Source organism: Dama dama, chromosome 10, assembly GCF_033118175.1.
Source record: "Dama dama isolate Ldn47 chromosome 10, ASM3311817v1, whole genome shotgun sequence".
Taxonomy (NCBI): Eukaryota; Metazoa; Chordata; class Mammalia; order Artiodactyla; family Cervidae; genus Dama; species Dama dama.
Genome location: NC_083690.1, coordinates 38,761,235 through 38,777,420, shown reverse-complemented (window position 1 = coordinate 38,777,420; position 16,186 = coordinate 38,761,235).

The window sequence follows — 16,186 nt, the reverse complement described above, 5'->3', positions numbered from 1 at the left end:
GGTGGAGCCTCAGGTGAATCATTGAACTGAACAAACATTTCAGTGCTGTTGTTGCATAGGATCGATAAGAAATGAACCAGAGAAACATTTGACAGGATTTCAGGCCCTTTGTGCTCAGGGTTCGGAGTGTGGCCGAAACCTGGCCTCTGTTCACCAGTGCCGCATAGAAACACAGCGACAGTTTTAGGTGAAGTGGGAAAGTGTAACTTTTACTGCTTTGCAAGGCAAAGGGAGCCACCCCAGAGCGGGTAGTGAGGAGTCACAGTGTTCAAAGAGCAGGGCGAGACCAGCTCGTGGACATTCTTCTGATTGGTTGGTGGTGACGTCATGGAGAGCCAGCATCATCAACCTTCTGGTTCCAACTGGTCTGGGGTCTGCGTGCTTGTGGGCAGCATGTACTTAACTTCTTCCATCTGGTGGGGATTTCAGTATCTGCAAAACAGATCAAAGGACATGGCTCAGAATCTTATCTATAGTCCTTGAGAAAGAGCCAAAGGTCCTTGGCTTTGTTTAATGGATGAACTATCCTTTTGTCTTACTTGACTCTTTTCTTTCTGCATTTTCTCACTTCTCTGATTAAATTTATCCTTTTTTTTTTAAATTATTCTTTAAAGTTTCTGTACATATAAAACGCAGGTAGAGGGCATGGATGGGGGTCTCTTCTGGGATAGCTTGGTTACAGAACTAAGGTACAGGTATGGTGCTTATCAGAAGGCAAAAAAAAAAAACATAGTCACGCTGTCATGCTAACAAAAAGACATTCCTCAGAGAGATGAGAGTTAAAAGATGGGTCTGGATAGAATAGGTCTTGATGGAATAAGAAGAGTTTTCTACTGAAAGAATGAAACCCAGGAAGTCAGAGGCTCGGGGCCATCTCCAGTCCTAACGCAGAGGCATCTATGCTGCTCCAGATCGAGAATCCTGGAAGTAATTGTGGGCTGGATTACAGGCAGAGCATGGACTTTATTCCGATAAGACATGAGTTTGTTTGTTTTTTTTTAGACATGAGTTTTTAAGCAAACATGTGCCACAACCACGTTGAGATAATTATTTTAGACTGATAAAGTGAAAGTCCACTGTACATGACAGGTTTGACCGTGACTATAAAATACCAATATATATAAAATAATGAAATTAATGTACAAGCCACACATGAAAAATCAGGTTTAAATGAAAACTGAGTTAGTTTAAACCAGTTTAAAACTTCTCCAACTTTGGCCTTGAGTATCCATTTGCAGTGTTACACATGGCAACCAATGGTCCCAAAAAGTTAAAGTTAAAGAAATATGGGCCTGCTGTGGTGGTCCAGTGGTTAAGACTCCATACTTTCACTGCAGGGGATGCGGGTTGGATCCCTGGTTTGAGAAGTAAGATCCTGCATGCTGCAAGATGTGGCCAAAAAACAAAAAAAGAAAACAGAATCTGAAAAAAAAAGACATATATGTAAATATATATTTTTATATATTTATATATCAGAATCACTTTGCCATACCCATGAAACTAACACAACATTGTAAATCAACTATACTTTTTTAAAAAATTAAGCATATACTAGAACATGTGTGTTTCTGAATGTGCGACATCGTTATTTCTCAGGTGCCTGTTATGTATGCAGTCATATACCAACTTAGGTCCTTCATTCAGAGTCCATCATTTATTCTGGCATGGGTCACTGTCCAGATGTTGAAAGTATGAAATGAGTGGAATGGATCCCTGCCATCAGGGAACCTACCTTCCCTTGGGGAAGATGTTTAATAGGCACATGAAGGTTAAACATGATTAGTTGCGAGTATCTAATGTCCCTTCTACCCAAAATCCCACTAGAATTTTAGAAAAGGGATTTAAAAACAAACAAACATGTAATTCTAGAACAGAAAGTATGGAGAAGACAAGAGATAATGTAATCTGGAAGGAGAGGACAGACTGGTTTTCCACCTAGAGCAGCAGCAGGAAAAGCTAATCAACAGAGCAGAAAACAAAGGCTTGGGAGAACTGGTGGCCCCAGGCACCTCTGGGGCTGGGGATGTGGGAATGAGAGCAGTGAAGCAGGCTGGCCACTCTAAATGGCTTCTGATTGTGCACCAGGCTGGGTGGCTGCCTTCCTCGGCAAAGGACTGGAAGTCCCTCTCTAGAGAGCATAAACCAGGGGGCATTGGGGAGGGGAGTAACTCCAGGCATAATGCCTGGAAAACACAAGCCCCAAAGGATTTAGTAGCCAAGGCTGAATCCTGGCCCTCCTAACCCCTTTCTTTACAGCTCCTGCTGGCAGGTAGAGTAGGAGGGTGGAGGAACCCGTCCAGCCTGGGAGGAAAAACCAAATAGGCGTCAACATGGGAGAGGGTCTCCAGGAAGCCCCGCACTCTTGGAGAGCTTCCCACTAAACTCCTAGCTTCGCAACTCTATAAGCAACAGACAACTATGGAACTTCCCGAATGGAAGTGTCAACTACAAAAATTGGCACTTACCAAGAGCATTGCCAATGACTGAACAACAAGGCGTTTGCCATCTGCCTCTACTGAGATTGAACGCCGTGCTGCTATAGCTGGTGACCCTCAACACCCGCTGAGGGAGTTCAGGGTGGAGTGAGGCCCTCTGTGCTCCAGGGAATCTGGTGGGACAGGTCTTTAGATAGTTGGATGTTTTTAGGAACAGATTTTATGATCTCAATCCTTGCATCTCCTTGTATCTAGAGAAGCACTAAATCCCTTCATGGTGACATCGGATCCTCATGACCAACAAAAAACCTTTTGTAAATTGAGTGCTTCATGGTATTGAACTCCCCCTTCACCAAAACCTTATATATTGACTTTCCACCACTGCCGCTTTGGAGCCGTCTCTCAGAGCTATCTGAGGTGCTGCCTCCTGGGCTGCAGACCTCATGTTGCCCCAAATAAAACTTAAATAAATAAATAAAACAATTAAATTAAAAAATAAATAAATAAATAAACAAATAAAACAACTTTCAAGTTGTACATCTTTTTTAGTCAACAGAAGGTAGAAATGAAAATAATAAAAATCAGTAAATTCGACATATGTAAAATAGAAAGCCAATGGGAATTTGCTGTATGCCTCAGGAAACTCAAACAGGGGCCCTGTATCAACCTAGAGGAGTGGAATGGGGAGGGAGATGGGAGGGAGTTTCGAAGGGGAGGGGATATATGTATACCTATGGCTGATTCACGGTGAGGTTTGACAGAAAACAACAAAATTCCGTAAAGCAATTATCCTTCAACAAAAAAACAATTTTTTTTTTTTAAGTAAATTTGGAGAAAGCAAAAACAGACCAGGGAGAAGGAAACTTAAAAAAAAAAATTATCAACATCTTAAGAGAATACAATTTATCCATGAATAAGAAAGGAATGCTTTAAAGAAAAAAAAAAAAAAGGAATGTTCAGTGAATTCCCTAATGGTTAGGGAATTTGTGGTTCTGAGCTTTCACTTTCAAGGGCACGGGGTTCAATCCCTCCCTGGTAGGAGAACTAACATCCCCACAAGCTTCAAGCCATGGCCAAAATAATAATAATAAAGAAAAAGGAATGTTCAGATGATTAAAACAAAACCTCTCAGAAATTAAAAGCAAACTAGCAGAAAAAAAAAACTAAACAGCAAAGGTTAGAACAGCAAGCTGAGGTGAATCTCTCAGAAGGCCCGAAACACATGAGAGAGAAAGCAGAAAATGGTGAGAATATTAGAGAACCAGCCCAGCGGTCCAGTCACGCTAGTAATATCCTAAAATAGAAAAGAAAGAACAGAGAAAAGGCAAAGAAGGAAAACCTCCATGAAAAAAAAACTGAAGGAAATTTCCCAGATCTGAGGGACAGGAATTTTACAGAGGGCAAGCGCCAGCCCAGGGAAATGAACATCACCCCACCCCAGAGCACGCTGTTGAGAAACTTCAGAACAATGGGCACAGATAAGGTCCCAGAAACTTCCAAAGAGAAAAACCCAAGTCCAATGGAAACAGGAAATACAACACTTCAGGTTTCCCAACAGTTACACTGTCAGAGCCACGCCTTCAAGATTCTGAAGGAAATGATTTTCCACCAAACAGTCTGCTCATTGCCAAACTATCGATCCGGTGGGCGGGTAAAATAGGAATATGTTCAGACAAGTAAGTTCTCAAAAAAAGTTTTCTCTCCCACTTATCATAGCCCAGCAAGTTACTGGCACATGTGTTCTTTCAGTAGAGGAAATACAGCAAAAGGAGCTGAGAGAGGCTGAAATCAGAGATCTGACCCAGCAGAGGGGAGGCCCACCCCTCCCCCGCCCCCCGCCCCCCCTCCCCTCACCCCTCACCCCTGCCCCAACCTCCCCTAACTCCTGAGTGTAGTGACTTTTGTATGCTTAGCCCACTTTGGGATGGTTCTTTTGTTTGTTTTTTTAATTAATTTTTATCACAGTATAGTTGCTGTACCTTCCCTGGTGCAATGCAGGAGCCCCAGGTTCAATCCCTGGGTGGGGAAGATGCCCCTGGAGAAGGAAATGTCAACCCCCTCCAGTGTTCTTGCCTGGAAAAATCTCACGGACAGAGGAGTCTGGTGGGCTTCAGTCCAAGGGGTTGCAAAGAGTCGGACACGACTCAGCAACTGAACCACCATAGTTGCCTTGCCATGCCGTGTAAGCGTCTGCTGTCCGGCAGAGAGAATCAGCTTTACGGGTGCATGTATCTCCTCTTTTTTTTGGATTTCCTTCCCGTTCAGGTTACCACAGAACATTGAGGAGAGTCCCCTGTGCTATACAGTAGGCTCTCATTAGTTATCCATTTTATAAAGTCAAGTGTTAATCTTTGAGTCATTAGACTCTTTGCAACCCCATGGACTGTAGGCCACCAGGCTCCTCTATCCATGGAATTCTCCAGGCAAGAATACTGGAGCAGGTTGCCATTCCCTTCTTCAGCGGATTTTCCTGACCCAGGGATCGAACCCAGGTCTCTTGCACTACAGGCAGATTCTTTACCTTCTGAGCCACCAGGGAAGCTATTTTATACACAGTATCAATAATACATATACGTCAATCCCAATCTCCCACTTCATCCCACCACTCTCCTTCCCCCCTTCGTATCCATACATTTATTCCTTTGTTCTCTGTGTCTGTGTCTCTGTCTCTGATTTGCAGATAGGGTCCCTCTATACCATTTTTCTAGATTCACATATACGCATTAATATGCAATGTTTGTTTTTCTCTTTCTGACTTTCTCCACTCTGTATGACAGAGTCTAGGTCCATCCACCTCTCTACGAATGACCCAGTTTTGTTCCTTTTATGGCTGAGTATGATCAGCCCACTTTGAAGCAAGGAAACTTGGTGGCTGGAAGCCGCACACAGCCCTATTCCTGGCCACTTCCCCGGGGGTGAACAGCTGGGGACAGGAAAAGACAAACAGTGCTTGTGTTGACCAGCTCAAGTCTGCTGACAGGGTGAGGGTGTGATACTGGTAACAATGAAACAATACAGAAGTACCTCCTTCTTGATCCAGAGAAGGGCACTCCTGCCCATACTTCTGTTTTTCTCTTTTTTCCTCACATATTTTATTGTAAAAATTTTCAAACACAGGGAAAAGTTGGAAGGAATAGACAATGAACACCTATGTATCTGACTAAATTCTACAGATAGCATTTTATTACACTTGTTTTATCACCTATCTGGTCATTTATCTATTCAACAACTCATCTAATGTTAGGCATTTCAAAAGAAGTCACAGAAATTTCACCTTAAGGAATTCAGCATGTGTATCATTAATTACATTTGTTTGTAGTTTCTTGGTTTTTTTTTTTTTTTTGAGAGGGGCCATGCCCCATGGCATGGGATCTTATTTTCTGGACCAGGGATCAAACCCAGGGCCCCTGCATTGGAATCACGGAGTCTTAACTACTGGCCCTCCAGGGAAATCCTCAATAGTTTACTTTTCTTTAAGTAAAAATTACATACAACAAAATTCACAAATCTTGTTTACCCTCCATGTATAAAAGAGTCCCATCACCCCAGGCAATCTCTTTATGCCTCAACCCAGTCCATCAATGCCCCAAATCCCCAAGGCAACCTCTACTGAGATCTTTTTCTCAGGGGAAATGAGATCTTTTGGCCCACTCTAAAAAAAGTCATCTGAAAGAAATCTTACTGTTTGTACTCTTGCATTTGAATTCTTCCCCTCAGCACCAGCTTTTGAAATTCACTCATGCTGCTGTGTACATCAGAAATGTGTTCCTTTATTTATTTTTAATCTTTTTGGCTGCACAAGCCCAGTTCCCTGGTGGCTCAGATGGTAAAGAATCCGCCTGCAATATAGGAGACCAGGGTTCAATCCCTGCGTTGGGAAGATCTCTGGAGAAGGGCTTGGCCACCCACTCCAGTATTCTTGCCTGAGAAATCCCATGGACAGAGGAGCCCGGTGGGCTGCAGTCCATAGACTCACAAAGAGCTGGACGTGACTGAGCAGCTAACATTAACACACACAGCGTGTGGGATCTTAGGTCCCCAACCAGAGATCAAAACCTCACCCCCTGCATTGGCAGCACAGAATCTTAACCAGTAGACTGCCAGGGAAGTCCCAAAGCTGCTAAGAACATCTTGTAAAAGACTTTTGAGACGTGCATTTTCACATATCATGGGTAAGTACCTGAGAGTGGAATTGCCGGGCCATGGTAAGGTGTGGTGAGATTTATAAGAAGCTGTGAGAGGTTGGTGAGCGCATGGAGGTGCTGGGAGGGAGGGCGGTGCACCCAGAGAGGACTCGGAAGCTCCGTGCCCCTTCCCACGCACCTTGCACCTTTGCCCTACACATCTCTTCCATCTGGATGTTCACCTCTATCCCTTCTCATACCCTCCTACAACAAACTGGTGAATAAAAAGAACACGTCTCCCCTCCTATTTCCTTCCAAAAGACCCGAATCGGTGCATTCACAGCTTCTCCCACGACAGCACGGGATTTTCATGTACTGGCCTCAATCTGACCCTCCTGCAGGATTGGAAGAGAGAAAACTCCATCCTCCGGTTTCAGCAGCAAAGGAAAAGCGAGGTGGTGGAGAATGGCCTGCCTCAGAAGCTCCGGAACTAAAACAAAATAACGTTGGAAATGATCCTTGAGATGCCGCAAGTGGTCCAAGTAGAGAAGGCGATGGATATGAGAAGAATTGGATCTCACTGTCTCTCTCCCTGATTGAGGCACTAGAAGCTCGCTTGGCACATATCAGTCAGTTCTGATGGAAATATCTGGTCCCTACATGGGTTTGAGCAAGCTGTGGGAGTTGGTGATGGACAGGGAAGCCTGGGGTGGTGCAGATCATGGGGTCACAAAGATTCGGACATGACTGAGCAACTGAATTGAACTGAACTGAACAAGTTATCACCATAAATTGGACTTCACCCTAACAAGGCTGACTAGTCATGAACTGTAGTCTGCCAGGCTCCTCCATCCATGGAATTCTCCAGGCAAGAATACTGGAGTGGGTAGCCATTCCCTTCTCCAGGGGATCTTCCTGACCAGGAGACTGAACCTGGGTCTCCCACATTGTAGGCAGATTCTTTATGATCATGTAAAAAATCTTTATTGAATTCATTACAATATTGTTTCTGTTTTGTTTTTTTGGCTGAGGGGCATGTGGGATCTTACCTCCCTGACCAAGGATGGGACCTGCACCCACTGCGTTGGAAGGGGAAGTCGTAATCCCTGGATTGTCAAGGGAGTCCCTCTTGCGTTTGTTTTTATATATAATTTCCAATATATCAGTAGATGCTATGAATAAAAATGCAGACATATTTATTGTCTTAGGCTTCTTCAGAGAAAGAGAATCAATAGGAGAAATATGGAGAGACAGAGAGGGAGAGAGAAGGAGGCTGAGATTTATTATGAGAACTTGACTTGTGCAACTACGGAGGCTCAGAAGTGCCCAGATCTGCCGTCAGCTGGAAACCCAGGAGACCTGGTAGTTCTAGTTCAAGTCCAAAGGCCCAAGGACCAGGAGCGAAGGTGGTGTAAGTTGCAGTCGGGGTGCAGGAGGCCAATGTCTCGGCTTGAACAGTCAGCAAATTCTCCCTTGCCACACCTTCTCTGCTCCAGTGGATTCTGCTTTGCTCAGTCTACTCATTCAAATGTTAATCTCACCCAGAACATCCTCACAGACACACCCAGAATAATGTTTAGCCGAATACCTAGGCACCTTATGGCCTAGTCAAGTTGATTACACATACTAATAAAATTAACTATCACATTGACTGTTATGAGTATGGAGATGGGCAGATACACTTGTCGCTCATCCAATGGGGATAACCCCCTGGCGTGCATGCCAGGTCATGTCTGACTCTGTGTGACCCCATGGATTGTAGCCCGCCAGGCTCCTCTGTCCATGGGATTCTCCAGGCAAGAACACTGGAGTGGGTTGCCATTTCCTCCTCCAAGGGGTATGGAGGGATACGTATTATTATCATGGTGGTAATTTAGTTGCTAAGTCGTCACTTAGTAATTTAGTAATTTGGTAATTTAGTCGCTTAGTCCAATTCTTTGCGACCCCCCCATGAACTATAGCCCAATAGGCTCCTCTGTCCATGGGATTCTCCAAGCAACGATACTGGAGTGGGTTGCCATTTCCTTCTCCAGGGGGTCTTCCCCACCCAGGGATTGAACCCAAGTCTCCTGCATTGCAGGCAGATTGCTTATCACTGAGCCATCAGGGATTCCCATGTTATTATCACAGTGAATAATAAAAATTGATAGTTAATAATAAGAAAAACTATTAAAAAAAAAAAGAAAAACTATTATGACCATTGTATCTACTACTACAGATGACCATTTATATCTACTACTGTGAGCAAGAATCCCTTAGAAGAAATGGAATAGCCCTCACAGTCAACAAAGAGTCCAAAATGCAGTACTCGGGTGCAATCTTAAAAACAACAGAATGATCTCTGTTGTTTCCAAGGCAAACCATTCACCATCATGGTAATCTAAGTCTATGCTCCAACCACTAATGTCAAAGAAGCTAAAGCTGAATGGTTCTATGAAGACCTGCAAGACCTTCTAGAACTGACACCAAACAAAGATGTCCTTTTCATCATAGAGGACTAGAATGCAAAAATAGGAAGTCAAGAGATACCTGGAATAACTGGCAAGTTTGGCCTTGGATTACAAAATGAAGCAGGGCTAAGGCTAACAGAGTTGTGCCAAGAGAACACACTGGTGATAGCAAACACCCTCTTCCAACAACACAAGAGACGGCTCTACACATGGACATCACCAGATGGTTAATACCGAAATCAAACTAATTATATTCTTTGCAGCTGAAGAAGGAAAAGCTCTATACAGTCAGCAAAAACAAGACTGGGAGCTGACTGAGGCTCAGATCGTGAACTCCTTATTGCAAAACTCAGACGTAAATTGAAGAAAGTAGGGAAAACCACTAGACCATTCTGGTATGACCTAAGTCAAATTCCTTATGATTATATAGTGGAAATGACAAATAGATTCAAGGGATTAGATCTGATAGACAGAGTGCCTGAAGAACTATGGACAGAGGTTCATGACATTGTACAGGAGGCAGTGATCAAAACCATCCTCAAGAAGAAGAAATGCAAAAAGGCAAAATGGTTGTCTGAGGAGGCCTTACAAATAGCTGTGAAAAGAAGAGAAGCAAAAGGCAAAGGAGAAAAGGAAAGACATACCCATTTGAATGCAGAGTTCCACAGAATAGCAAGGAGAGATAAGAAAGCCTTCCTCAGTGATCAATGCAAAGAAATAGAGGAAAAAATAGAATAGAAAAGACTAGAGATCTCAAGAAAATATAATACACCAAGGGAACATTTCATGCAAAGATGAGCACAATAAAGGACAGAAACGGTAGGGACCTAACAGAAGCAGAAGATGTTAAGAGGAGGTGGCAAGAATACACAGAAAAACTACACAAAAACGATCTTTATAACCCAGATAACCATGATGGTGTGATTACTCACCTAGAGCCAGACAACCTGTAGTTCAAAGAAGTGGGCCTTAGGAAGCATCACTATGAACAAAGCTAGTGGACGTGATGGAATTCCAACTGAGCTATTTCAAATCCTAAAAGATGATGCTGTGAAAGTGCTGCACCCAATATGCCAGCAAATTTGGAAAACTCAGCAGTGGCCACAGGACTGGAAAAGGTCAGTTTTCATTCCAATTCCAAAGAAGGGCAATGTCAAACAATGTTCAAACTACTGCCCAACTGCACTCATCTCACACGCTAGCAAAGTGATGCTCAAAATTCCCAAGCTGGGCTTCAATAGCACATGAACCAAGAATTTCCAGATGTTCCAGCTGGATTTATAAAAGGCAGAGGAAACAGAGATCAAATTGCCAACATCCATTGGGTCATAGAAAAAGCCAGAGAATTCCAGAAAAACATCTGCTTCATTGACTGCGCCAAAGCCTTTGACCGTGTGGATCACAACAAACTGGAAAATTCTTAAAGAGTTGGGAATACCAGACCACCTTACCGGCCTCCTGAGAAATCTGTATGCAGATCTAGCAGCAACAGTTAGAACCGGATGTGGAGCAACAGACTGGTTCCAGACTGGGAAATGAGTACGTCAAGGCTGTATATTGTTACCCTGCTTATTTAACTTACATGCAGGATTAGACCTCTGGCAAATGGTACTGTGAACCAAAATCCTTTGATGCCTGGGCCTGCTGTCCCAGTCTCTACACAAAGTTACTTTATGTATTTATTCTTTTATTATAAATTTTTAAAGATAGGTTTGTCATAGCTTTTCTTCCAAGGAGCAAGCCTCATTTAATTTCATGGCTGCAGTCACCATCTGCAGTGATTTTGGAGCCCAAGAAAATAAAGTCTGTCACTGTTTCCATTGTTTCCCCATCTATTTGCCATGAAGTGATGGGACTGGATGCCATGATCTTAGTTTTTTGAATGTTGAGTTTTAAGCCAACTTTTTAAAGATATGATTCCTGCCCTCAAGGAGCTTCCAGAATACCAAGGCCCTAGTGGCTCACTGGTAAAGAATTTGCCTGCCCATACAGGAGACACGTGTTTGATCCCTGATAGAGGAAGATCCTACATGCCCCAGGACATCTAAGCCCATGCACCACCATTACTGAGTCTGCGCTCTCGAGCCCAGGAGCTGCAACTCCTGAAGCCACCACACCCTAGAGCCTGTGCTCCGTAACCAGAGAAGCCACCGCAATGAAATGCCTGCACACCGCAACTAGAGAGAAGTTTATGCAGCAAGGAAGACCCAGCACAGCCAAAAACAAACAGATACAATTAATTGTTTTTAAAAATTTAAAAAAAAAAAAAAAAAAAATAGAAGGACAGGTGTTGGGACTACCCTGGAGATCCAGGGGTTAAAACTTCATGCTTCCAATGAAGGGGTGCAGGTTCCATGCCTGGTTGGGAAAGTAAAATCCCATTTGCCACGTGTCAAGGCTTAAAAAAAGAAAACAAAACTAAAAGGACAGGTGTCAATTGGGTTTCCATGGTTGTGGCAGATAATATTTTCCAAGCTGGCCACCAAAGATCTATCCCTCGGGCCCTTCCTACAGAGTGATAGTGACACACTCCCACTGATAAACGAGACCCATAGTCCCTCCCCCTGAGAAGTGGGTCAGCCTGGGATCTCCTGCAAGCTTGCTTTTGGAACCCAGTTGCCACACTGCGAGGAAGCCCCAGGCTGTGGGAAAAGGCCCCAGGTGCTCAGAAAGACAGCCCCAGCTGAGGGTCCACCCGATGGCTGGCATCAGCTGCAGTTTCGTGCATGAGGAAGTGAGGTGTAACGCAAAGCGGAGGTGGTCGCTGTCCCCAGCTCCTAACACCTTTGGAATTCACTGAGGAATCGGAGTGTCTTTGATCACTCATAAGGGGACCTTTTCCACCGTGTCTGACTTTGTGCTAATGAGGTGGCTCAGGCCTGGGCCCCCAGACAGCTTCTCGGTGGGGACTGAACTCCAGAAAAACCTACCACTGTGATTAGCGGGTTAGAATCTTCAGCACCACCCCCAGCCTTCCAGAGATAAGATGGGGACTGGAGATGTGGTTTAATCAGCTCTGCCTGTTGATAAAAACCTGAAAGGACGAGGTGGGAGGAGCTCTGGGATAGGGAACAGACTTCCGGGCTGGGAGGGTGGAGAGTCTAGGGTCCACGAGGACAGGGCATGGAGGCTCTGGGCCTCCCTCCACCAGAGAGCTCACCCTATTCAATTAATTATTTAGTTATTTTTATTTTATTTATTTATCTTTCTCAGTTGTTCCAGGCGGCATGTGGCACATAGGATCTCAGTTCCCCAACCAGAGATCGAATCCGTGTCCTCTGCAATGGAAGCTCAGAGTTTTAGCCAGTGGATCACCAGAGAAGTCCCTCTTTTAAAAAAATTTTAACCATTTTATTGAAGTATGATTGCCACGAAAGTGAAAGTGTTAGCTGCTCAGTCGTGTCCGACTCTTTGCAACTCCATGGACTGTAGCCAGCCAGGCTCCTCTGTCCATGGGATTTTTCCAGGTAAGAATACTGGAGTGGCTTGCCATTCCCTTCTTCAGTCCTTTTTTACATTTTCTGTGAAGTAATTTTTATTGAACCATTTTATTGAAGTATGATTGCTTTATGAAAGGCTAAACATATTTAGTGTATGCGACTCGATGAGCCTGAACACAAATGTACACCGACCAAACTATCGCCACCATCTATGCGCTAAACATATCCACGATCTCCAAAATTCCCCCTGCCTCTCTTACCTGTTTTGTCTGCATCAAGAGGCATGTGTGATCTTAGTTCCCGGACTAGGATTGAACCCACACCTCTTGTGGTAGAAATGCGGAGTCTTAACCACTGGGCCACTAGGAAAATCCCCTGCCCCCTTTACTTATTATTCTTATTTGTTAAAAGGACACGTAACATAAGACTTGCACTCTTGGCAAGTTTTTACACGTACAATACAGTACTGTTAATTCCAGGCACTAGGCTATGTATGTCGCTCTCTAGGACTTGTTCATTTTGTATAACTGAAACTCTGCACCCTTTGACTAATACCTCCCAATTTCCCTCTTGCCCTATCCCCTGGCAACCATCATTCTATTCCCTACTTTCATGAGTTTGACTCTTTTATTATTTTTTAAATTAAGTACAGTTGATTTAGGGTCTCCCAGGTGGCCCTAGTGGTAAAGAACCTGCCTGCCAGCGCAGGAGACATAAGAGATGAGGGTTCCATCCCTAGGTCGGGAAGACGCCCTGGAGAAGGACATGGCAACCCACTCCAGTTTTCTTGCCTGGAGAATCCCATGGACAGAGGAGCCTGGAGGGCTACAGTCTGTAGAGTGGCAAAGAGTTGGACACGACGGAAGCGACTTAGCCCACACACACACACACACACACACACACACACACACACACACATGCACAGTCGATTTACAATATTGTGTTAGTTCCTGGTATACGGCAAAGTGATTCATAAGGATTAATAAAGAATATACATATATATTATTTTTCATATTGTTTTTTATTGTTATTTATTACAAGCTATTGGATATAATTCCGTGTCATACAGTAGGACCGTATTGTTTATCTGTTTTTTATATAGTAGTTCTATCTGCTAATCCCAAACTCCTGATTTATCCCTTCCTTAGCTTCTTTTCCCTTTGGTAACCAGAAGTTTGCTTTCTATGTCTGTGAGTCTATTTCTGTTTGGTAAATAAGTTTATTTGTATCATAATTTATTTATTTGTTTAGTTGTAGCATGCAATCTCTTAGTTGCGGCACGGGGGATCTAGTTCCCTGACCAGGGATGGAACCCAGGGCCTCTGCATCGGGAGCTCGGAGTCCTAGCCACTAGACCGCCAGGGCAGTCCCAGAGGGCTACTTGTTATGGATCTAGGGTGACTACAGAGCCTTGGGGATTCCAGAGACAGACAATCTGAGATGAAAGAATGAGAAGTGAAGAGCGTGTGGAAAGCGGCAGCAGCTGTGGCTCTTGGGCTGCAAGCAACCGAAAGCTGCTCTGGATTAAGGAAAAGAAAAAAGGGAAAAATACTAGGGGAGCTCAGAGAGTGACAGGAAGAGATGAGCAACTGGGACGCAGAAAGGACATGATTCAGGCAGGCCACCCTGGGGCCCTCAAGGATCTTCTCCGGGAGGCAGACATCACAATGACTTATTCCCACATGCCTGAGGACCTTGTCCTGCTCCTCCCAGGTTGCCCTTCCTGGCGAAGGGAGGCGGATTCTGGTCTGGTTGCCTGCCTGCCTGTTGGGGAAAAGGGAGGAGCCCAGTGACTCACAGCCCACCAGAACCCCAAGGAATGAGGGAGAGGAAGTCTCCCCCCACACACACCCCATAAAAGAACAGGAAGCTGTGGCTGGCCTGGCAAAACCAAAAGGCATCTACTGGATTCGCTCAGAGAAGGTTCAGTGCCAATGACAGAGACCTCCAGTGACAATGGCTTAAAGGAGATCAAAGTTGATTTCTCCTGTGTGTCAAAACCCAGAGGTATATAGTTCAGGCTGGCACCTTCCTCTTATCTGTGAAGTCTCAGGGCCCAGCTCCTTCCTTGGGTATCAATCTAGAGCTCTAGCCAGCACGTCTAAGTTCTAAGCAGAGGATGAAGAAACAGAGTAGAGAGGGAGCCTAGTGTGTGCCCCCCGGATCCTGGGAAAACATCACACTTCTTACATTCCACTGGCCGGATTTTCATCACGTGACCACTCAAGCTGCAGTGCAGGCTGGGAAATGTCATCCCTGCTAAAAATTCTTTTGCCCGCAAGGAAGAAAAGCCTGGCTCCAGGATAATGCCCAGGTCCTGCCACATCCACCATGCACCATCTGGCTGCCCAGTACTCACATGCATACATCTTTTCACTTATATTTAATATTTTCCCACCCATCACAATGGCGCCACCATCATGTCGCACCCAACACAGGAACACGCTCCTCGGTCTCAGGTCCAAGTGCTGCAAGAGGTCCAAGTCCAGCGCCTCTGGGGAGTGTCCTCTTTCTTCAATCCCACCTCAATGTTTTGTAACCTGTGGACCAAAGAGAAGTCTAACTGGCACCTACTCACCTTATGTATGTGTATGTTAGTCATTCAGTTGTGTCCGACTCTTTGTGACCCCATGGACTGTAGCCGTGTCCATGGGATTCTCCAGGCAAGAATACTGGAGTGGGTTGCCGTTCCCTTCTCTAGGGGATCTTCCTGACCCAGGGATCGAATCCGGGTTGCCGCCCGCATTGTAGGCAGTTTCTTTACTGTCTGAGCCACTAATAATGCGGAAAAGGAAGAGGAAAGAGATGAAAACGTTCAAAAATAACACTGAAATGGCACAGAATGCCAGGAAATGCAGGTAGGCACTGTCTACAGTCCCCATTCTACAGTCAGAAGCCTGGAGCTGACATTTATCACTTCCCTTTTCGCTACCCTTGCTGAAATCCCCCTGTCTTTGGCCAGCATCAAAGTTAATTTGTTCAAAACTTCACTCCTAAGAGGTCTCAGTCCTTGGTGGTCCAGCTCACAAAGGAATTCTAGCATCTTGGGGGAAACTTTTACCTACTTCTCCCCACTTTTTTTTGGCCACGTGGCATGCAGGGTCTTCGTTCCCCAACCAGAGATCAAACCCATGCCCCCTGCACTGGAAGTATGGAGTCCTAATCACTGGGCTGCAAGGGATGTCCCTAAACCTTTACCCCTGATGTATCAGTCATCTATTTCTGGGTGATTAATAACTCCTAAACTTAAAGGCTTCAAAGAACAATAAAGAGCAGGCAGGGTTTTGTACGTTCAGAATGACTGCCATCAAAAAGTCTACAAACGAAAAAAAAAAAAAATAAAAAAAAAAAGTCTACAAACGATAAATGTTGGAGAGGGTATAGAGAAAAGGGAACCCTCTTACACTGTTAGTGGGAATGCAAACTAGTACAGCCACTGTGGAGAACAGTGTGGAGATTCCTTAAGAGGCTGGAAATCCCTCTGTTGGGCAGACACACCTAGGAAACCAGAATTGAAAGAGACACATGTACCTCAGTGTTCACGGCAGCACTCTTTACAATAGCTAGGACACGGGAGCAACCTAGATGGCCATCGGCAGACGAATGGATAAGGAGGTTGTGGCACATATACGCAATGGAATATTACTCAGCTATAAAAAAGAACACATCTCTGGAGAAGGAAATGGCAACCCACTCCAGTATTCTTGCCTGGAAAAATCCATGGAGAGAGGAGTCTG